The sequence below is a fragment of the Halichoerus grypus genome, chromosome 10 (genome assembly GCF_964656455.1).
Source record: "Halichoerus grypus chromosome 10, mHalGry1.hap1.1, whole genome shotgun sequence".
In the NCBI taxonomy this organism is placed as follows: Eukaryota; Metazoa; Chordata; class Mammalia; order Carnivora; family Phocidae; genus Halichoerus; species Halichoerus grypus.
In genome coordinates this window covers 82,304,378-82,327,717 of record NC_135721.1, presented here as the reverse complement: position 1 = coordinate 82,327,717, position 23,340 = coordinate 82,304,378, and positions in this window count along the sequence as shown.

Sequence of the window (23,340 nt, the reverse complement as noted above, 5' to 3'; positions counted from 1 at the left end):
GTATCATTTGGTGCATTCTCTCAGATCTAATTAGACAGTTTTCTCTCACTTTTCATCTACTGTTTGAAAAAGAAACTTGTGATTTCCTATGTTGAAATTACTTGATTACTATTTGAGTAGAGGAAAATATTTGTTTCACCATTTGCTGGTGTAAAACTGCCCTTCACACTCAGGAGAGATTTTAAGTCTTTAGATTGCTTTTCTCCTGCTTCCTGTGTATGCATTTGCCTAGCTTTTGTGAAGAATGTAACACATTAAAAAATACCTTATGGAACTCAACTAGAGTATTTATCGATCGAAAACCAGCGCTGTCTCAGTGCAATGCTGCCTCGCGGTTGGTCTGTGTTCACAGGACATTGGAAAACTAGTGAGAGCTTGAATCTCTTGCAGTTTATTTCAGGAATAAAAAGTAGGACCTGGGGAGGGTTGACTGGTGAGGGAAAGTTTCTATGTTTCCCTGTCCTCTTCAGAGAGAAATGATAGGTAGCTAAGATCAGGATTACAAATGAGCTATGAGGGATTACTACTTCTTAACATCAAGGGAGCTTTCTTGTATTAGTATTGTATTTGTGTTATGTTATTTGTGCGTATGAGTCATTTCCCCTCTGTCCTAGGTGCTCTCTGTGAGGGCTTTCTCATCCAACTTGGCCTATAACAAAGTCTAACATACAGAAAATGGTCAACCCATGTTGGTAAATCGATGAAATAAAAACATGTATTATATACTGCTTTGATGGACAGGTTGAAACAGTGGAAAATCTATGAAAGAGACATGATACATGAGCAAACACACAGGAGCGATTCTTAGAAGGAGCAAGTGCAGAATAAACAAAGAAAAGGAATAATAATGGAGGCTGAGAAAAAAAGTGGTTTGTTTTAAGACACTTTCTAAAGCCCAACATATTTTATTTGAAATGGAAGAAACCTCCATTCTTTACTTTATTATGATAGACACAAAGGGAGTGCCGTAAATTTCCTCCTGGAATGACCATTTGGTAAAACAGATTGGAAGTCCCCACCCCACCCCCCACCCCCTGCTCATGCCTGGAGTCCATTCCCTTCTGGCAACAGGTGGACACTCACTGTCAGCCTTGGGAGCATTCTGGCTGCTCTTTGGGGAAGTTCTGCTCTCCCTCTCACTTCTCTGCTCATGCTAACCCTTCTGGCCACTCCCCTGCCTTTCTCATTCATTTCCTACTGCTCCTGGTACTGCCTCCTTCCTGCCTGGCCCTCAGGCTCAAATCAGTAGCTGGGTTCTCACCTCTACCTACACCAAGTCCCATCCCCACCAGATCGAACTCTACACGTCAGTGTAACTGCACAACTCCTGGCTCAGCTCCGCCCACCCCTGGGTTTTGATGCCTCTCATATTTCTTTTCTGGTTCCGGTCTGTCAAAGGCGTTCTCAGTCCATTTTAGGGCAGTTGGTTCTTTATCTCCTAAACACATTGCTCTCTGTCAACCCTTAGAAGCCCCCACAAGATGTAAAAGGCCAGCAGTGTTGGCCTTTTCCTGTAGCCTCACCTGTCCCAGGCAGAGCCAGCTTGTAGGTGGATGACATTGTGACTGACCCAGAAGGTCACTGGGAGGGTGCAAATTTAGCAGCAGGTGCTGGAGGGAAGGGACTTTGGAGGAAGAGAGGCCTTAGGACTAGAAAGGCAGAAGCCAGGGGCCAGGAAGCTTCCAAGATGGAGAAAGCCTGGAGGTAGTGTCAACTAGTGTCACTCCCTGGTGTGGGACAGCTACCATGTCTCAGATCGTGTCACTCTTGATGACCACACTTCATTTCTACAAGTAACGCCTTTTCAGAACTCCTCCAAAAGTATTGCGTTATTAGGCAGGCTTTGAGGGAAACTGCATGTAGAACCAGTGCTCTTTTACGAAAGCAAGGAGCAGTTTGCAAAAGTAGGAAAGGAGTTTACAAAACTGAAACAGGAGGATTAGGATTTTTGTAAGGCTTGGAAAAGGTGCGTTCAAGGTCGGTGGGTGATCAAATCTAATGCAATCTAGATTTCCAAGGAATTCCGGCCTTAGTTGACAAGAGACTGCACAAACGATTTGTTTTACCAAGTACTCAAGGATCTTGGCCCTCGTGGACTTTCAGAAATTTTTACTGAGGTAGAGTTTTAAATGTAATTTTTTTTTATGTTGTAAATAGGCAATAGGGCTTGGGATTTCAGGGAACATTGGGATCCTTTAATCCAATGGTGTTGCACATCATGGTCTCAGTCTTTTATTGCCTATAAAATGAGTTTAATGGGTCATCTAACCAAAGAATACAACAAAATAGGAAATGTCAGCATCCATCCCACATGGTAAGGGTAAATATTATTTAAAGAAATTTCCATTTCCTTTACGTACATGTACATATGTGCATTTACATGTACATATGAGCTCAGCAAAGGATTTTTCTTTTGGCAAATGGCTAAATGTTAAAAATCAGTATTTGGCTGAAAGAGATAAAATTTGATGACACCATGAAAAAATAAATTTCTTTTTTTTAAAGATTTTATTTTATTTTTTTAATTTAATTTAATTTTATTATGTTATGTTAGTCACATACATCATTAGTTTTTTGATGTAGTGATACATAAGAATAAATCTTAATTTAAAAATATATTATTCTCTATTACAAGCCTTTCAATGGTCATTTTTTTTAAGGATTTTATTTATTCACTTATTTCAGAGAGCGAGAGAGAGCATGAGTGGGGAGAGGGGCAGAGGGAGAGAGAGAATCCCAAGCCTGATGCGGGGCTTGATCTCAACAACCCTGAGATCATGACCTGAGCTGAAATCAAGAATCCGAGGCTTAACCGACTGAGCCACCCAGGTGCCCCAATGGTCATGTTTTTTAAGGTGGGCTTTAGGTACAGGAACAAATGTTGAGCATCATCAGTGGCTGGACTGCTTCTGAATTCACCGTACTGCACATTTGCAATACCGGAAAGGACTAACTTTAATTGAGGTCGGTAGGTGGCAAGCTATTTTTGGGTACCATCATTTCTCCTAACAGTCTATTCTTTTCTTTGCTTTCTTATAGTATTTATGTTGCCTGTGTACTTCAACTGACTGAGAATGCACCATGTCCAGGGCTCAAGGACAAGTCACATCTGAATACCTGGGCAGTTTTAGAAGAGTGCAAAAAATGATACAACAGTGTTGGCCCCCACACTGAGGGAAGTGGTCTGGACTTCGTACCTCTGTGTCAGTCAGTTGTGGGCAGCGGGCTTGCCCCTAGGGTTGTGGTATGGGGGCGCGGTGTGGTAGTAAATGACTCTCTGGGACAGGGTCTCCCGTTTGGACAAGTGCATTCTCAGAAGAAAGAATTGGAGGCATCTGTGATTCGTAAGCCAGTTAAAGAGGACAGAACAGGGAACCGGTGATATCATGGCAGCATCTCCCCACCTTTAATTCATCTTCACACACCTAGATTGTGAATCATCCTAGCCTCCTGTTTATTTGTCTACCAACTCCATTTCTTCTTACGGCTAGGCACCAACCACTTCCCTGAACTCCATGTGAGAGCTGTCTAATCATGTGCAGAATGATGGTGTCTGTTGATGAGGTGCTATATTTTAATTAGTGCAGCCCAGGAGCTCATTATCTTTTTTGGCACCGCCTCAGCAGTAAACACAACTTTTGTTTTTACGTGCTGCAGCAAAGCAATATTTGTCCCATCTTCCATTTCTAGAGCTATTTTTTGGACCCAAGTGCAAGTCATGTCATCTTTTCCTTATTAAATTTCAACTTGTCAGATTCTGCCTATCATTTTATCCTGGGAGCCCTGATCCAATCAGCCAACACAACTGCTATCTTGTTGAGCTTTAAAAAAGACCAGGAATGTGATGATCATTTCTCTAAATTTTAATCCAAGGCCTCTCTCCTTTTCTACATACTCATAAAATGTCCTGGACAAGTTAACTTAGTTATGGTTTATGCCCACCACTGTCTCCTCCTTCAAAGGCAAAGCCACATCTATCCATCAGCAGCTACAATGTGTCTTTCCCATTCTTTGCCCTCCAATAGGAATCATTAGTAGAGGGGCGCCTGGGTGGCTCAGTCGTTAAGCGTCTGCCTTCGGCTCAGGTCATGATCTCAGGGTCCTGGGATCGAGCCCCACATCGGGCTCCCTGCTCAGCGGGAAGCCTGCTTCTCCCTCTCCCACTCCCCCTGCTTGTGTTCCCTCTCTCACTGGGTCTCTCTCTGTCAAATAAATAAATAAAATCTTTAAAAAAAAGGAATCATTAGTAGAGACTTGGTGATTTCATTCACAATTTCCTCAGTGACTGGCATATAATCCATTTTTGGCATCGACATCAATCTGTTGAGTGTTACTGGGTACAATCACACATAGGCAGAGACATGTACACATACATGTGCACAAACATATTCCATGTAGCTTATATTTCGATTCTCCTTTATAAGTGATTGCTTCATTCCCTCTAATCTCTAAGTCATTTTCCTCAACATGGAAGATTCAAGTTTTCTTTTGACATCAACCAGACTTTTTCTAACAATGGGACATCTCCATCTTTGTTATCTTTGTTCTGAATATGACTTCTAAGAAGTATTTTTGAATCATTGGTTTGGTGATTTCAGATAGTCTTTTCATTTTGTGAATCTTTAGGACCATATTCCCTTTATTTTTTATCATTTTATTCTTTCTTTCTATATTCTTTTGGGTCAATGTTGAAGCCCTCCTTCTCTGTTAGTCCAAGTCTTTCTTCATAGTTTTCCAACTGTCTTCCTTGGACCAGCCAGTGGGTTCCCATGTTGGCTGCTTTTCCAGCCCTTGTCTGTGACTTGTCCATTTGTGTGCATATATCCTTGCTCCTAACTGGGAGAATTCAGTTGCCTCTTCTTTCCAAACTTTTGCTGCCGAGATGCATTATCTTTTTCTGCAAAGTCAAATTAATCCCTCTGCTCCAAATTCTTTTGCTGCACTTGATTTCTGCTGTCACTTGATCTCCCAAAACAGCATGGTATAACCCTTCTACAAATCAAGTAACACTGTTCATAAATAAACATTGGAAATGAAATAAAATTTATGTAACTGGGTAACCCCTTTGCTTCCTTTGCATTTATCATATTTAGACTATTCTTTTGTGTCTATGTCAGAATTAAATGAGAGTTGGAGAACAAAACAGAGAATCAGTACTAGGAAATTCATTAACTAAAGTCATGTTTGCATTCTTACTGTCAATTTCATTTGAACCAAATTCTCCTAAATTTAATGTGATTCTTAAGCTTTCTTAATAAGAAATAGTATGCCTGAGTTTTTGACTACATGCGAGTGCAGGAAACTTGCATTTCTAACAGAATATTTAATGAATTAACTGAATAAAGTATTTCGAACAATCCCTGGTATGTGATAAGTGCTCAGTAAAAGCTAGTTTTTAGAATAATAATTTTTTTATTCCATTGGCATTTTCACATTATGAAAGGTTGTCACAGTTCCATTTAATGATGTATACAATCGTTTTAACAACAATAGAACAGGAATCTACACAATGACTCTGCTGATTGGCCTTCTCCTATTCTATCTTATATTACTTATGACCCTTAATATAATATTGTCATAATCTACACTAGAGTTAAATATAATATTTTTAAATGTCAATTGTTAAAGAAATATCCTTGTCCATGAAGCCTTATGTACTGAATCCAAGAATAGAAAATATATAACTCACACCAAGAAAATTTACTTTTGGGTTTCTCTAAGTAACCATGTCTACCAGAGTAGCATCCAATCCTTGATGTCTGCGATCCTGGTTAATGTGTATTTAGGGGACTTGGGTCAGAATTTTAATCAACACACTACTTCCTTCATCAAAAAGGCCTCCCTACTAAAAAAGTGTCAGATAAATAAAGAGGGTGCCTCATGATGCAGTTGATTTATATGAAACCAGTTGGCAGTAGCAAACCACTGAAGAACTGGCAGTGGTTGGCAGGACACATTTTTGAGTAGTATTGCACTAGAATATTTAAAATAAGTCCATTTAAAAATTTGCTTCTTAGATAATTCAACCTGTAAGATGTATGCTGAGAGGCAATAAATAGTTTATATTATAATTAAGCAATAAAATGACATGACTTTTTTTTCTTTCTTTGGTTGAACGGCATTAGACTATGAATTTTATTACTGCCATTCCAGGTTTGCTTATGATTATTACACAGGTAGGGTTGCTGGATATAGCAAATAAAACTACAGAACACCCAGTTAAATTTGAATTTTAGATAATCAGTAAGTACTCTTTTAGTATAAGTGGGTTCCATGCAATATTAAGGACATACTTTTACCAAAACAAAAAAAATGTTTACTGAAAAATAAATTTAACAGGGCATCTGGTAAACCTATAGATAGACCTATGGGCTTACTCTTAGGAAGTACCTTACTACAATATTATAAGTGACCAATGGCCACAAAAATGCCTTTTTTTTCGCCTCCAAAATCTCTGACTTTAATTTCCTGGATTGACAAGAAAGGTTAATTCATTGATGTTAAGAGTTAAGAAGGATGGGTAAATTGTGAAAGCCTTCATGAAAGGGAAGTTTCTGTTTTATTATCCATTAATCTTGATATGGCAGGTAACTAGGGAGATTCCTTTCCAATATTGTTCAAGCATGAAATGACAAAGCTGATAGACAATTGAAGCAAATATCATTTTTGATTGCATAATGAGTTTTGGGCATATTATTAATAACCATTTTACTTACATTAATTACAGGAGCTTTATTTCTCCTGCTGGGTTTTCAGGATAGAGAGTATGCTTTAAGATTCTCTTTCCATTTAAGAATTCAGTAGAGTGAAATACGGAACACAGAAATATGAGCATGATCCAACTAATTATATCAGTTAATCATAATTGAGGGTAAATAGAAATGAGATGAGATCGTTTTAGCTAACTTATGTCTATAAAAAATCTACTATGTGTTAGACAGTTTCACCTGTATTTATTTTATTTAAATGCATAATAACACATAGAATGTAATTAGCTGATATTTGGACTTGAATCCAGGTATGACAGCTTTAGAGCCCCACAGTTCGAACCATGCTGCCCCCCTACATCCTTTCCCTAGGCTAGAACAGCAGCTGGCTTTAGTGTTACTAATGGCAATAGCCAATGATCTTCATTTCCTACCTCATTCCCCTAGAATCATGCCATTATGTACGTATTCTACCTTCATGCTTTCTACAATTCCCTGTATCTTTAAATTACTTACTACTTCAAATTAGTGTTTGAGTCTACTCTTAAAAAAAAAAAAATCAAAATCTCATGGTAATCTTATAGAATAGGAATTTGGGGCTAAGTGACCAGTCTAAGCTTAAACTGTTAATCATGAGGCACCAAAGTCCAGAATATGTAGGGGCACCTGGGTAGCTCAGTTGGTTAAGTGTCCTACTCTCGATTTCGGCTCAGGTCATGATCTCAGGCTCCTGGGATTGAGTCGGGCTCTACATTCAGTAAGGAGTCTGCTTGAGCTTCTCTCTCTCCTTCTCCCTCTGCCCTTCCTCCTGCTTATGTGTGTACTTTCTTTCTCTAAAAACAAAAATTAAAAAATAAAGATAAAATAAAGTCCAGAATATCTAACTCTATTAAAACAACAACAATAACAAAACCCAATGGATTGTATTTACTTATACTGTAAATACATTTTATTAGAGAAAAATATGCTTGGTGAATTATCCGTAAGTGAACACATTCATATAACCTTACCTATGTCAAGAAAGAAAATAACCAGGCTGTCAGAGGCACTCTCTTATGCCCTCCTGATTCCTATTTATCCAGCTTCTCCAGAAATAACCACTGTCCTGATGTTTTACTCCATAGATTAGTTGCTCCTGGTTTTGAACTTTTTAAAAAATGGAATCATGCATTATATATTTGTAAAAAGCCTCCTTTACTCAACGTGATATTTTCGTGATTCATCCACACTGTTGCATGTAGCAGCAGTCTGCTCATTTCAAATGTTGGGTGGTACCCTGCTGTAGGAATGTATCAACTCTCAGTAAATCTGTTATGCTCTTTCTATTTTTAAGGTACTATAAGTAATGTGGCAACGAACATTCTTCTACTTATCTTTTGGGTATAAATATACACATTTCTGTTGATTTCATATTCAGAAATCTAATTGTAGAATAACAGGATAAATGAGTTAAGGTTTGTGCAAGAAAAAAAATGGCACAAGGAAGCTGGAGATAATTCTTGGCTTTTTTATTTCCATGTGAATTTTAGGATGTGCTTGTAAGAAAAAATTCTTGATATTATGATTAGAATGGCATGAATCTATTGGTTAATTTGGGAAAAATTGATACTTTTATATTTAGTTTTCCAACCCAATGCATATAGATTATTGATCTATTTATTTAGTTTTATCTCCTTCGATTTTTTTTGAAATGTGCCACCTTATTTTATTTTATTTTTTTATTATGTTATGTTAATCACCATACATTACATCATTAGTTTTTGATGTAGTGTTCCATGATTCATTGTTTGCGTATAACACCCAGTGCTCCATGCAGTACGTGCCCTCCTAAATACCCATCACCGGGCTAACCCATCCCCCCACCCCCTGCCCTCTAGAACCCTCAGTTTGTTTCTCAGAGTCCATAGTCTCTCATGGTTTGTCTCCCCCTCCAATTTCCCCCCCTTCATTCTTCCCTTCCGCCTATCTTCTTCTTCTTCTTCTTCTTCTTCTTCTTCTTCTTCTTCTTCTTCTTCTTCTTTTAACATATAATGTATTTTTTGTTTCAGTTCCATCATGGAGCTCAATCAGGGCTTGAACTCATGACCCTGAGATCAAGAGTCAGATACTTAACTGACTGAGGTACCCAGGTGCCCCTATTTATTTAGTTTTTTTAAAAATAATGCTTTAGGGTTTTTTTCTGCAGAGAAACACTTTTATTTTCTAATTGATTCTGGTTTATTAAAATATCATTACTATTTGTATCTTGATTTTGTATCCAGCATTCTTGTTTAATTCATGTGTTAATTCTAGCAATTTACCTATGAATCCTTTTGGAATTACTACATATGCACAAACTTTAGTTCTATAAAGAAATGACAGTTATATATTTTCCTTGTGTCATTTCTTTTCTTTTCTTTTTCCTTTCTTTTTCTTCCTTTCTTCCTTTCTTTCTTTTTCTTCCTTTTCTTCCTTTCTTTCTTTCTTTTTTTTTTTTTTTGTCTTACTGTGATTTGAAGAGATACTATGATGTCAGACAATCTTATCTTACTCTTTGGCTTAAGGGAAAAGATTTTAATAGGTTACCATTAAGTATAGTGTTCATTTCAGGGTTTTTGTATATACCTTTTATTAAATTAAGAAAGTGTTCTTTATCAAAATTGTTTTTCTGCAGCACTGCAATGAATACACACACACACACACACACAGTTAGTGAATGGTGAATTATACTTACTGATTTCTAACCTTGTACTTGAGGAATATATCTTTCTTGGTTCTGATGTATTATTATTTTTATATTACAATATATTCAGTTTGTTAATATTTTCCTTAGTACATTTCCATATGGTTTCGGAAGAGTTCACCTGGATTTAAGCATTCAATTTTTTTTAAGTTTTCTTTAAATCCCAGTTCGTTAACATACAGTGTAATTAATGTTGTACATACACTGATGTACAACACAGTGATACCTCACTTCCGTACATCAACCAGTGTTCATCACAAGTGCTCTCCTTAATCCTCCTCACCTATTTCCCCCATCGCCCCACCCACTTCCCTGCTGGTCCTCCTCAGTTTGTTCTCTATAGTTAAGAGTCTGTTTCTTGGTTTGTCTCTTTCTCTCTATTTTTTTCCCTTTACTTTCTTAACAGCCATAGAATGTCCTTTTCAGAGATTGGTACCAAGGTTATGCTGCACTCATAAGTTGATAAATGAGCACTCATAAGTTGATAAGTTAAAAATAGAACTACCCTATGGTTCAGTAATCACACTATTGTGATTTACCTAAAGAATACAAAAACAGTAATTCAAATGGATCCATGCTGCATTATTTACAATAGCCAAATTATGGAAACAGCCCAAGTGTCCATCCATAGGTGAATGGATAAAGAATATGTGGTACAGGGGCACCTGAGTGGCTCAGTCAGTTAAGCATCTGCCTTCAGTTCCAGTCATGATCCCAGGGTCCTGGGATCAAGACCCACATCAGGCTTCCTGCTCTGTGGGAGCCTGCTTCTCCCTCCCCTCCCCGCTTGTGCTCTCTTTCACTATCTCTGTCACTACCGGTCTCTCTCTCTTATCATAATGATAAAATCACTGAAACACTAGAAAGACAAAAACACTCTAAATGTATAGGCACTTAATTATATAGCCTCAAGATATATTTAGCAAATATATACAGAATTAAAAGAAATAGACAAATCTAGAATTATGGGAAATTTTAATAAAAACCTCTTAGTATATAATAGAAAAAGTACAGGAAAAAAACAAGTACATAAAAATATGAGGTGGTATCTCATTGTTGTTTTGATTTGCATTTGTTTTGATTTGCATTTCCCTGATGATGAGTGATGTTGAGCATCTTTCAAGTGTGTGTTGGCTATCTGTATGTCTTCTTTGGAAAAATGTCTATTCATGTCTTCTGCCCATTTTTAATTGAATTATTTATGTTGGGGGTGTTGAGTTGTATAAGTTCTTTATATATTTTGTATATTAACACTTTATTGAATATGCCATCTGCAAATATCTTCTCCCATTCAGTAGATCACCTTTTGGTTTTGTTGATTGTTTCCTTTGTTGTGCAGAAGCTTTTTATTTTGATGTAGTCTCAATAGTTTATTTTCATAGGGAGCTATACACTTTTGTTGCAAGCATCTCTCTTGTATGTAAGTTATCCTTAAATAAAACATGTTAAAGAAAAAACAAAGTTTGTCAGACTGACAAGTTGAAAAATTTTAGGAAACATAACCATATGCTACTTAAAAATATTAGGATATAGAAAGGTGAAAAGTAAAAGGACTGAAAAAGAAAGAAAGTTATAATTAACTCAAGCTATAATTAACTCAAAACAAAGTAAATACTAAAGCAATAAGTATTACTTAAGTAATGCAAATCAAAACAACAATGAGATACCACCTCATACTTGTCAGAATGGCTAAAATCAAAAACACAAGAAACAGTGTTAGCAAGGATGTGGAGAAAAAGGAGCTCTCTTGCACTGTTGGTGGGAATGCAAACTGGTATAGCCACTGTGGAAAACATTATGGAGATTCGTCAAAAAGTTAAAAATAGAACTACCCTATGGTTCAGTAATCACACTATTGTGATTTACCTAAAGAATACAAAAACAGTAATTCAAATGGATCCATGCTGCATTATTTACAATAGCCAAATTATGGAAACAGCCCAAGTGTCCATCCATAGGTGAATGGATAAAGAATATGTGATACAGGGGCACCTGAGTGGCTCAGTCAGTTAAGCATCTGCCTTCAGTTCCAGTCATGATCCCAGGGTCCTGGGATCAAGACCCACATCAGGCTTCCTGCTCTGCGGGAGCCTGCTTCTCCCTCCCCTCCCTGCTTGTGCTCTCTTTCACTATCTCTGTCACTACCGGTCTCTCTTTCTCAAATAAATAAATAAAATCCAAAAGAAAAAAAAAAAGAATATGTGGTACAGGAGTGCCTGGGTGGCTCAGTCATTAAGCATCTGCCTTTGGCTCAGGTCATGATCCCAGGGTCCTGGGATCGAGCCCCACATCGGGGTCCCTGCTCCGCAGGAAGCCTGCTTCTCCCTCTCCCACTCCCCTGCTTGTGTTCCCTCTCTCACTGTGTTTCTCTCTGTCAAATAAATAAATAAAATCTTAAAAAAAAAAAAAAAAGAGTCTGCTTCAGCTTGGGTCATGATCCCAGGATTCTGGGATCAAGCCCCACATCAGGCTCCTCACTCAGTGGAGAGTCTGCTCGTCCCTCTCCCTCTAACACTCCCCCTGCTTGTGCTCTCTGTCTCGCTCTCTGTCTCTTTCTCAAATAAATAAATAAAATTTAAAAAAAAGAAAAAAGAAGATGTTGTACATATATACAATAGAATACTACTCAACCATTAAAAAAAGAAGAAATCTTGCCATTTGCAACAACATGTATGGAGTTAGAGAGTATAATGTTAAGCAAAATAAATCAGTCAGAGAAAGACAAATTTCATAGGATTTCACTCATATGTGAAATTTAAGAAACAAAACAAACAAGCAAAGGAAAGAGAGAGAGAGAGAAACCAGAAAACAGAATCTTAACTATGGGGAACAAACTGATGGTTGCAAGAGGGGAAGTGGGTGGGGGGATGGAGATTTAAAAGTACACTAAACATGATGAGCACTGAGTAATGTATAGAATTGTTGAATTGCTATATTGTACACCTGAAACTAATGTAACACTGCATGTTAGCGATACAGGAATTAAAAAAGTAATAATAAAATAAAATTCAAAAATTAATTAACTAATTAATTAATTAATTAAATTTTTAAAAGGATATAGCTTCCTAAATTGTCATCGATAGAACACACCTGTGTTACCATGTCTTGGATGAAGGAACAAAATATAACCAGCACTTCAGCAGTCCTTCTGTGCCCCTTCCAGTCATTACCCATCCAAGGGCACCGTAGAGTAAAGGAAGCCACAGGCTGTAGCTGTCAATTCACCATTCCCTCCAGGGTTTTCAACTCTCACCAAGATTTTCACACAGACCCTTGCCCATGGAGGGTCTTGGTCTCCCCAGCACTGGGCAATCTCCACTCTTCCAGAAAATTCCACTCTTCCTCTGTTAGGACAAGTCCAAATGCCCAGAGTCAGTAATTGCAGCCAAAGGGCAACTGAAGGTCCTCAACTCACCTCTGAAAATTTCTCTTCTCTCTCTGGAACCTGTGTTCCTCTAGTTCTTGTGCAAACAACTTTCAAAGTAACATGATTTCATAATGGAATCAGTTGTTCTCAGTGGGTCTGTTAGAATGCCATGACCTATTTCATCTTACCTGACAGCATAAGCAAATGTACATTTTTCATCTTTTTGTCTACTCTGTTTAAATTGAACAGAATGACATATATTTGGTTTTAGACCTTCTATCTTTCTACCCGATTTTTATTTTACCCATCTGTTCCATATTCTATAGCTATCATTCTTTGCCTTCTTTGGGATTATTTAAGCATATTTTATCATTATGTATTTTTCTTCTAGCTCTATTGCCTTTTTAGTTATATATGTGTTTATTATTTTTTTAGTTGTTACCCTAAGAATTTCCACATATATTTATTCTCATGACATTTTGAACAGTAGGAGGACCTTAATAAACTTGATCACGTTTCTCTTCTCCACCAACTTATGTCTGTGCTTTTCATTCTTTTATCATTTAAATGCCACATTATTATTATTGTATTTCCTACTATACATACAGATATTTTTACATATATTTACCCTTTCTGTCACTTTTTATTGCATCTCTGAGCTACCATCTGGAAACATTTTCCTTCTGCCTGAATTTCATCATTAATATATCCATTAGTGCATGTCTGTTGGTGATAAATTATCTGACTTTTTTGTTTTTCTGAACAAAATGTTCCTATTCCATTTTCAATTTCAAGAGTTGTTTTCATTCTAGGTTGCTGTTATTTTTTTTCCCAGCAATTTGCAGATATTTTACTGTCTTCTGGTTTCCTGGTTTTCTGTTGAAAAGTTTGATATCAGTCCTATTGTTTCTCTTCTGTTTTTAATTGGATGCTTTTACATGTTTTTTTCTTTGCCAATGGTTTTTAGAAGTTTAGAATATGCCTAGGTATAGCTTTTGTTTGTTTGTTTGTTTTTTGTTATGTTTTCCTGTGTGTATTTATCTTACTTTGGGATTAGTAGAACATTCTCAACTGATTTCTAGATACAGTGCTATCAGTTTTGGAAAATTCTTAGTCATTAAATCTTTAAGTATTGCTTCGGTCTATCCATTCCTTCCTTTCCTTCTGGAATCCCAACTGTAGATGTTGTAGAACATCCCCCATTGAGGTATGTATCTTCTGCTTTTAACCCCATCCAATGAGTTCTTCATTTAAGAGTTTTAATTGTTGTATTTCTTTAGTTCTAAAATTTCATTTGATTTTATTTATAGTTTCAATTACCCACGCAAATACTCTTATTTTTTAATTCCTTGAACATATTCACTATAGTTATTTCATGCTCTGTTCTGAAAATCTTATTTAAATTTTTGTAAATCTCTTTTATTGTCTGCCTTTTCTCTTATTTACCTTATCCTGTTTTCTTGTATTTCTAAGCCTTGTTATTTTTTATTGAATGCCAGACCTTTTGTATAAAAATTCTAGAGACAAACTGAGATTTTGAATCATCTTGTTTCTTTGCGAAAGTTTTCACTTTTGCTCCCAATGACTTTTAGGCTATAAATCTAGAAATCCTAAATTATCTTAACCTAATTAGGGCCTGAGGCAAATGAGATGGGCTCTGGCCCATGGAAGATTTATTTCTGGTTAACTTGTACTCCTAAACATAGCTTTTCATTGTTCCAACTGTAAGTCTGGAATATTGAAACTGTACTTCCTGTTTGGCACTTCCTGATTCCACTTTTGCCCCTTTAGCTGGAAACGCTGCTCAGCTGCTCAGCCTCTTAAGGATTCCTTCCAGAATTGACAAATACTCCAGAGAGAAAAGCAGCACAAATCCTTGTCTTTTCAGTCTTCATTATGTAAATTCTTTGTGCTTACAGGTTACTTTTTTTTTTTCTGTTTCTTTCTTTCTTCTTTTTTGTCTAATTAATCTTGTTTTTCTTTTTATGGCTGGTTGAGTTAATGAAAAACTGGTATATTGTGCGTGGAAACACAAGTCCACTTGGTGGAATATTTATGTGCCAAACATCAGAAATTCTAAATATATTAAGTGAACATTGATAGAATTGATGGAGAAATAGATAGCAGCATAATAATAGAGACTTTCATACCCAACTCTCAATAATAGATAGAATAATCAGACACAAGATCAATAAGGAAATAGATCACTTGAACAACTCTATAGACCAACAGAACCTAACAGACATCTACAGAACACTCTATCCAAGAACAACAGAATAAACATTCTTAAACACATGTGAAGCACATCTCCAAGACAGACTACATATGAGACCACAAAGTAAGTCTTAACTAATTAAAAAGATTGAAATTATATAAAATATCTTTCTGATCATACTGGAATGAAACTAGAAATCAGAAGCAGAAAGAAAACTGGGAAATCCACAAATACACAGAAATTAAACTACACACTCATACACAAAGACTCAAAGAAGAAACACAAGGGAAATTAGAAATTCCCTTGTGACAAATGAAAACAAAAACACAATATAACAAAACTTATAAGATGCAGTGAAAGGAGTACTAGGAAGGAATTTTATAATGATAAATACTTACATGAAAGAAGAAAAAATATTTCAAATCAATAACATAATTTTACATCTCAAAGAACTACACAAAACAACAAACAAAACCTAAAGCTAAAAGGAAGGAAATAATAAAGATTATGGCAGAGATAAACAAAAGAGAATAGAAAAAAAATCAATGAAATGGAGTCAGGTTTTTGAAAAGATCAACAAAATTGACAAAACCTCATTTAAATTAAGAAAAAAAAGGCTCAAATAACTAAAATCATAAAAGAAAGGGGGACTTGCAACTGATGCCACAGACTAACAAGCCAAATTCAACAGCACATTAAAAAAAATTATTCACCACAGCCTAGAAGGATTTATTTCTGCAATGTGGGGATGATTCAACATATGAGGATCAATGAAAGAAATATAATACATTAACAGAATGAAAGACAAAACCATATGATTATTTCAATAAATGCAGAAAAGACATATGATATAATTCAACACTTTTTCATGATAAAAACACTCAACAAACTAGGAACAAAAGACAACTACCTCAACATAATAAAGGTCCTACATGAAAAGCCCAGAGCTAACATCATACTCAATGGTGAAAGACTGAAAGTACTTCCTTTAAGATAGGGACAGACGAAGGATGTCACTATCACCACCTCTATTCAGCACAGTCCTGGAAGTCCTAGCCAAAGCTACCAGGCAAGAAAAAGAAGTAAAACTCATCCAAATCATAAAGGACAAAGTAAAATTATCTCTGTTTGTAGATGACACAACCTTACATTTAGAAAACCCTGAAGATTCCATAGAAAAAGCTATAAAAATTAATGAATGAATTCAGCAAAGTTATAGGATACAAAAAAAATGCAAAAATCAGTTTCATTTCTATACAATAACAATGAACTTTCTGAAAAGGAAATTAGGAACACAATTCCACTTACAATGGCATCAAAAAGAATAAAATACTTAAGAATAAAGATCTCCACAGAGGTGTAAGACTTGTACAATGAAAACTACAAAATTTTGCCAAAAGAAATTAAGGAAGACATGAATAAATTGAAAGACATCCTAAATATATAGATAGGAAGAATTAATATTGTTAAGATGTCAATACTACCTGAAGTGACCTACTCATAATAATATCATGAGTAATACTCATACTTCAGGTATGAGTATTAAAAACTCATACAACTCAATAGCAAAAAAATAAATATTTAATTTTAAAAATGAACAGAGGAACTGAATAGACATTTTTCCAAAGAAGATATACAGTGCAATCCTTATTAAAATCTCAATGGCATTTTTGCAGAAATAGAAAAACCCATCCTAAAATTCATATGGAATTATAAGGGACCCGAAATAACCAAAACAATTTTGAAAAAAAAAAGAACAAAGTTAAAGGTCTCATAGTTCATGTTTTCAAAGCATATTACAAACTGATAGTAATCAAAACAGTAAGGTTTTGGCATAAAAATAGACCTATAGACCAATGGAATAGACTAGAGAGTCCAGAAATAAACCCTCATACCTATAGTGAAGTGATCTTAGATGAGAATGCCAAAGCTACCCAATGGGGAAAACATAGTCTCTTCAACAAATGGTGCTGGAAAAATGGCATATATATGCCAAAGAGTGAAGTTAGATTCTTATTTTACTCCATATACAAAAATTAACTCAAGATGGATGAAAGATTTAAATGCAAGACCCAAAACAAATTTTCTAGAAGAAAACATAGGGGAAAAGCTTTATGGCATTGGATTTCACAATTAATTCATGGATTTGATACCAAAATCACAGGCAACAAAAGCAAAAACAATCAAATGGGACTACATCAAACTTTAAAATTTCTTTGCATCAAAGAACACAATGAACAGAGTGAAAAAGGAAACATGTAAAATGGGAGAAAATATTTGCAAAACAAATATTTGGAATATATAAAAAACTCCTATAGGTCAACAGCAAAAAAACAAACAACCCCATTTTTAAAATGAGTGATTTCAAGCTATATTATAAAGCTATAGTAAACAGAACAGTATGGTACTGGCATAAAAACAGATACATATAACAGAATTGAGATCTCAGAAATAAACCCACGTGTATTCAGTCAACTAATATTTGACAATGGACCCAAGAATACTCAGTGGAGAAGAGGCACTCTCTTTAATAAATAGTGCTGGGAAAAGTAGATACTCACATGTAAAACTATGAAACTAGACTTGAATCTTACATTATACACAACAATTAAATCAAAATGGATTAAATATTTAAACAAAAGCCATGAAACTATAAAAGTCCTAAAAGAAACACATTAATAAAGGCTCTTTGATATGGTCTTGGAAATGATTTTTTGGATACGACATCTAAAGCACAATCAACAAAATAAAAAATTAAAAAAACAAGTAAGATTACATCAAACTAAAAAGCTTCCTCACAGCAAGAGAAACACTCAGCAAAATGAAAAGACAATCTACAGAATGGGAAAATATTTACAGATCATATTATCTGATTAGGATTAATATATAAAATATTTAAAAACTCATACAACTCAATAGCAAAAAAATAAATATTTAATTTTAAAAATGAACAGAGGAACTGAATAGACATTTTTCCAAAGAAGATATACAGATAGGCAACTGACGCATTAAAAGATGTTTAACATCACTAATCACCAGGGAAATGTGAATTAAAACCACAAGATATCATCTCATACCTGTTAGAATGACCATCACCAAAAAGACAAAAGATAAACGATGGCCAGGATGTAGAGAAAAGGGAACCCTTCTGCACTGTTAGTGGGAAAGTAAATTAGTGCAGCCACTATGGACAACAGTTTGGAGGTTCCTCAACAAGTTAAAAATAGAACTACCATATGATCCAGCAATTCCACTTCTGGGTATATATCCGAAGGAAATGAAATCACTATGTCAAAGAGATTTTTGAACCCCCATGTTCATTGCAGTATTATTTGCAATAGCCAAGACATGGAAACAACCTAACTGTTCATTGACAGATGAATAGATAAAGAAATTGTGGTGTATATATACAGTGGAATACTATTCAGCCATACAAATAATGAAAATCCATTATTGACGTCAACATGGATGGATCTTTAGGGGATTATGCTAAATGAAATAAGACAGAGAGAGAAAGATAAATACTGTATGATTTTGCTTTCATGTAGAATATATTTTTTAAAAAACACACCAAACTCGGATTGCCTGGGTGGCTCAATAGATTAAGCATCTGCCTTCCGCTCAGGTCATGGTCCTGGAGTCCCGGGATGGAGACCCGCATGGGGTTCCCTGCTCGGCGGGGAGTCTGCTTCTCCCCCCCCTTCTGCTGCTCCCCCTGCTTGTGCTCTTTCTCTCTCTCTCTTAAATAAATAAATAAATAAATAAATAAATAAATAAATAAAATCTTAATGAAAAAAAAACACACACCAAACTCAAGAAAAAAAAGATCAGATTTGTGGTTACATAAGGTTGGGGGTGGAGGGGTGGGGGGAAATTGGATGAGATGGTCAAAATGCACAAACTTCCAGTTGTAAGATACATAGATACTGGGGATGTAATGTACAACATGATGACCAGAGGGGCGCCTGGGTGACTCAGTCGTTAAGCCTCTGCCTTCAGCTCAGATCATGAGCCCAGGGTCCTGGGATCGAGCCCCGCATCGGGCTCCCTGCTCGGTGGGAAGCCTGCTTCTCCCTCTCCCACTCCCCCTGCTTGTGTTCCCTCTCTCACTGTATCTCTCTCTGTCAAATAAATAAATAAAATCTCTAAACAACAACAACAACAACAACATGATGACTGTAGTTAACACTGCTGTATGGTATATTTAAAAATTGCAGAGTAAACCCTAAAAGTTCTCATTATAAGGATAAAAACATGATTTTTCTTTTCTTTTTTTCCCTCAATGAGGTGATGCTTGTTAACTAAATGTATTGTGGTAATCATTTCACAATATATGTAAGTCAAGTCATTATGGGCGCCTGGGTGGCTCAGTTGGTTAAGCGACTGCCTTCGGCTCAGGTCATGATCCTGGAGTCCCAGGATCGAGTCCCGCATCAGGCTCCCTGCTCGGCAGGGAGTCTGCTTCTCCCTCTGACCTTCCTCCCTCTCATTCTCTCTCTCTCAAATAAATAAATAAAATCTTAAAAAAAAAAAAAAAAAAAACCTTTAAAAAAAAAAGTTGAGTCATTATACTGGACACTTTAAATTTATACAGTATTTATGTCCGTTATATCTCTGTTAAACTGAAAGAAAAAGAGAGACGTGGCTTAAATATATATTACCCCAATTATGATATACAAATGGCCAATGAACATATAAAAAAGGGTTCAACATTACTAATTATTGGAGAAATACAAATTAAAACCAAAATATGATATCACCTCACATCCATTAGTATGGCCACTATAAAAAATAAAAAAACTCAGAAACTAACATGTATTGGTAAGGATGTGGAAGAATTGGAACCATTGTGCACTGTTGGTGGGAATGCAAAACTGTATAGCCACTGTGGAAACCGGTGTGGCAATTTCTCAAAAAATTAAAACTGGAATTTATATGATCCCTCAATTCCATTTCTGGATATCTACTTAAAAAAATTGAAAGCAGGGTTTCAAAGAGATATTGTACACCCATGTTCATAGCAGCATTATTCACAGTAGCTAAAACATGGAAGCAACCTAGGTGTCTATCAACAGACGAATGGACAAGCAAAATGTGATACATACGTAGGATGGGCTATTAGCCTTAGAAAGGAAGGAGATTCTGACACCTGCTTCAATATGGATGAACCTGGAGAATATCATGCTAAGTGAAATAAGCCAGACCAACAATGACAAATAATGTATGATTCACTTATATGAGCCATATAAAGTTGTCAAATTTGTAGAAACAGAAGTCAGAATGGTTGTTATCAGGGGTTAGGTGAAGAGGACAATGGAAAGTTACTCTGAAATTGGTACAGAGTTTCAGTTTTGCAAGATGAAATAGTTCTAGAGTCTTGTTGCACAACAATGTGAATATACTTAACACCATTACACTATATACTTTAAAATGGTTAAGACACTAAATATTTTTTTTCCACGACTTAAAAAAAAAAACCTTGAATGGTTAAAAAAATAATAATCATAATCATAACAGTCCCTGAGCCCACAGTATAATCACACTGGTATTGGAGTTGGGTTGATAAATCTCCAGAAGGAAAAAGGAACAAGGACTACAATGAACTTAGCAGGAGGTAACATGATAACATAAGTACAACTTCCATGACATGATAGAAAAGGAAAAAAGTCAGAGAGAAATTAAATACACAAAGGATGGACAAGGTGGGACATCAGAAGGGCCTTGAAGCATGCCTAAGATTTTGACCAGTGAAGTTGAGGGGAGAAATCCCACTCATGCCCAGAGAACAGCTCAAAGAGCATTGGGATATGCGGATGCATGGTGGGAATTGAAACTGGAGATGTTTGCCGTAGTCAAAGCCCCGAGTCCAAGATGAGTGAGCATGGTGAAGACTTGGTAGTGGCCAAGGGCAGATGGAGGTAGTTCAGGGCTCATGTTATTTGACAAAGGTGGAATACCCAGCAGGAGTGGATAGGCTGACAGGCTGTGCTGTGGGAAAGGAGTCTAGTCAGGAGGCTCACAGCCTGGTGACCAGGACACTGACACACCGAGGGGGCTTTCAGCAGGGGCTGTGGCTGCCCACCCTGTGCCTGACACCACGGCGCTCTGCTGAGGGGAGGTGTGGACTGGAACCTGCTTGCTTTCTGCTCTCCAAACTCTTCCCCTGCACAAAGGAGGCCTTTTCTTTATTTGCAGGATGGTGCATTATGGGAAGGCAGTGACCTGGGTACTAGTAAGGCAGACCTAGAGACACTGGTTTTAGGATGAATCACAAATGCCCTGGGAAGTTCCTGTCGGTGAGTCAGTGAGAATAGAGGTGATAGTAATAGAAATTGGGCAGGGGACAGGGGGGAGTCAGGAGAGGATGGGTATGTTTAGGTGTGTAGGCTTTTTAAGAGAATGTTCAGAGCTTCAAATATTTCAAAACAACAAAAACAACAAGATCTAATGGAAACACGTTGCAATGAGGCATGTATATTACATGACAGTAGATATTAATGGAGGTCTGCAGATACTGGGTAAGAGCAGTTCTTTGGATGTGCTAATAACCCATATTCTCTCCATTTTTTTTTTTTTCTCCCATGCCGGCTAACAACTCGGTGATTTTAGAGAACCCTGTGCAAAAAAAAAAAAAAAAAAAAAAAAAAAAAAAAATCTTTCCCTCAATTATTTTTTCCCACTCCAGTAAATTACAAGTAAAAGTGTAATTTATTTACAATTTATCTGAGTTGCAAAAAAAATAATACACCTTGATTTGCAGCAGCACTAGGGAGAAGTGATCAGGATGAAAGGAGCAGGAAGCATTCCCATAAACACCTTTGTTTTTCTGAATAATACTGCTGCCACATTTTATCAAAAAAAAAAAAAAGAGTTTTAGGTAGCTTTAAAATTTAATTAAATTTTTATATGGAAAATTACAACTTACACAGAACTTGCAAGAATATTACAAAGAAGTCGCATATATCTGTTCCCTAGAGTGACATATTGTTAACATTTTCCCTTATCTCTCTCTCCTTTATATGTATGAACACATTTCAATTTTTATTTTTTATGAACCATTTGAGAGTAAGTTACATAGATCATGACCCTCCATTCCTAAATATTATCTTAAAAATATATTCTTTCACATGTAAATGCTTTTAAAAAGAAAAGAAGAGAGGGAGGGAGGGAAGGAGGGAGAATGAAAAGAATCAGGGAGGCGGAAAGGGAGGGAGAGTAAGAACATTGAAATAATAGAGGAGACTCATCCTTTCATTCCATGTAATGAGCTTTTATCTGAGTGAGGGTCTAGGGTCTCTTCATTTGGTCTCAGGGCCCAGAGGTCTCTTGTAGAATGAGCATCTAGGTGCACTGAGCCTAAAGATAAATTTAAAGAGATAATAAAAATTTTGGCTAAAAGTGAATTTTCTTTGTGCATTGCCTCTAAGAACCTAAGCTCCATGAAGCACGTGAGTCCACCGTGCCAGCTGACCGCAGGACATTAGCAGCAATTTTATAACTAGTGATTAATCATATTTCTGTGAATAGTCTTTTTTACTGCTTTTTAGAAAAAAATGGGTATTGAATGAAATTGCTCTATAAAATGGACTGAAGGTCAAAAATCAGAGGCACCTGGGTGGCTCAGGCCGTTAAACATTGGACTCTTGATTTCAGCTTAGGTCATGATCCCCGGGTCGTTAAGAATCAAACCCCACGTTGGGCTCCGTGCTGGGTGTGGAGCCTGCTTGGGATTCTTTCTCTCCCTCTCCCTTTGCCTCTCTCTCCCTCTCTGAAAAACAAAACAAAACAAAACAAAGCAACAACAACAAAAAAAACCCAGAGATCAAAAATGAGTTTATTATAAAATAAGAAAAAGAATTTTATTTTACTTTTTTTTAAAGATTTTATTTATTTATTTGAGAGAGCGAGAATGAGAGAGAGAGAGAGAGAGAGAGAGCACATGAGAGGGGAAGGTCAGAGGGAGAAGCAGACTCCCTGCTGAGCAGGGAGCCCGACGTGGGACTCGATCCTGGGACTCCAGGATCATGACCTGAGCTGAAGGCAGTCGCTTAACCAACTGAGCCACCCAGGCACCCAGAAAAAGAATTTTAATCACTTGAATGTTAATCCATTTTGTGATCAAAAGCAGAACAATCAAGCTGACAACATATGAAATAGAAAACACATGATGTGTCTTTCTTCTATTGGAATCAACTTTGGTTTCATTTAAAAAAAATTAGATTTTTTTAAATGGAGATTTTAATTCTATTGGCTGTCTCATTTTGTTTATATGGAATTTGTAAATTTCTTTTGTATTTATTGCTGTATGAGAGCTAGACACATTAGACTT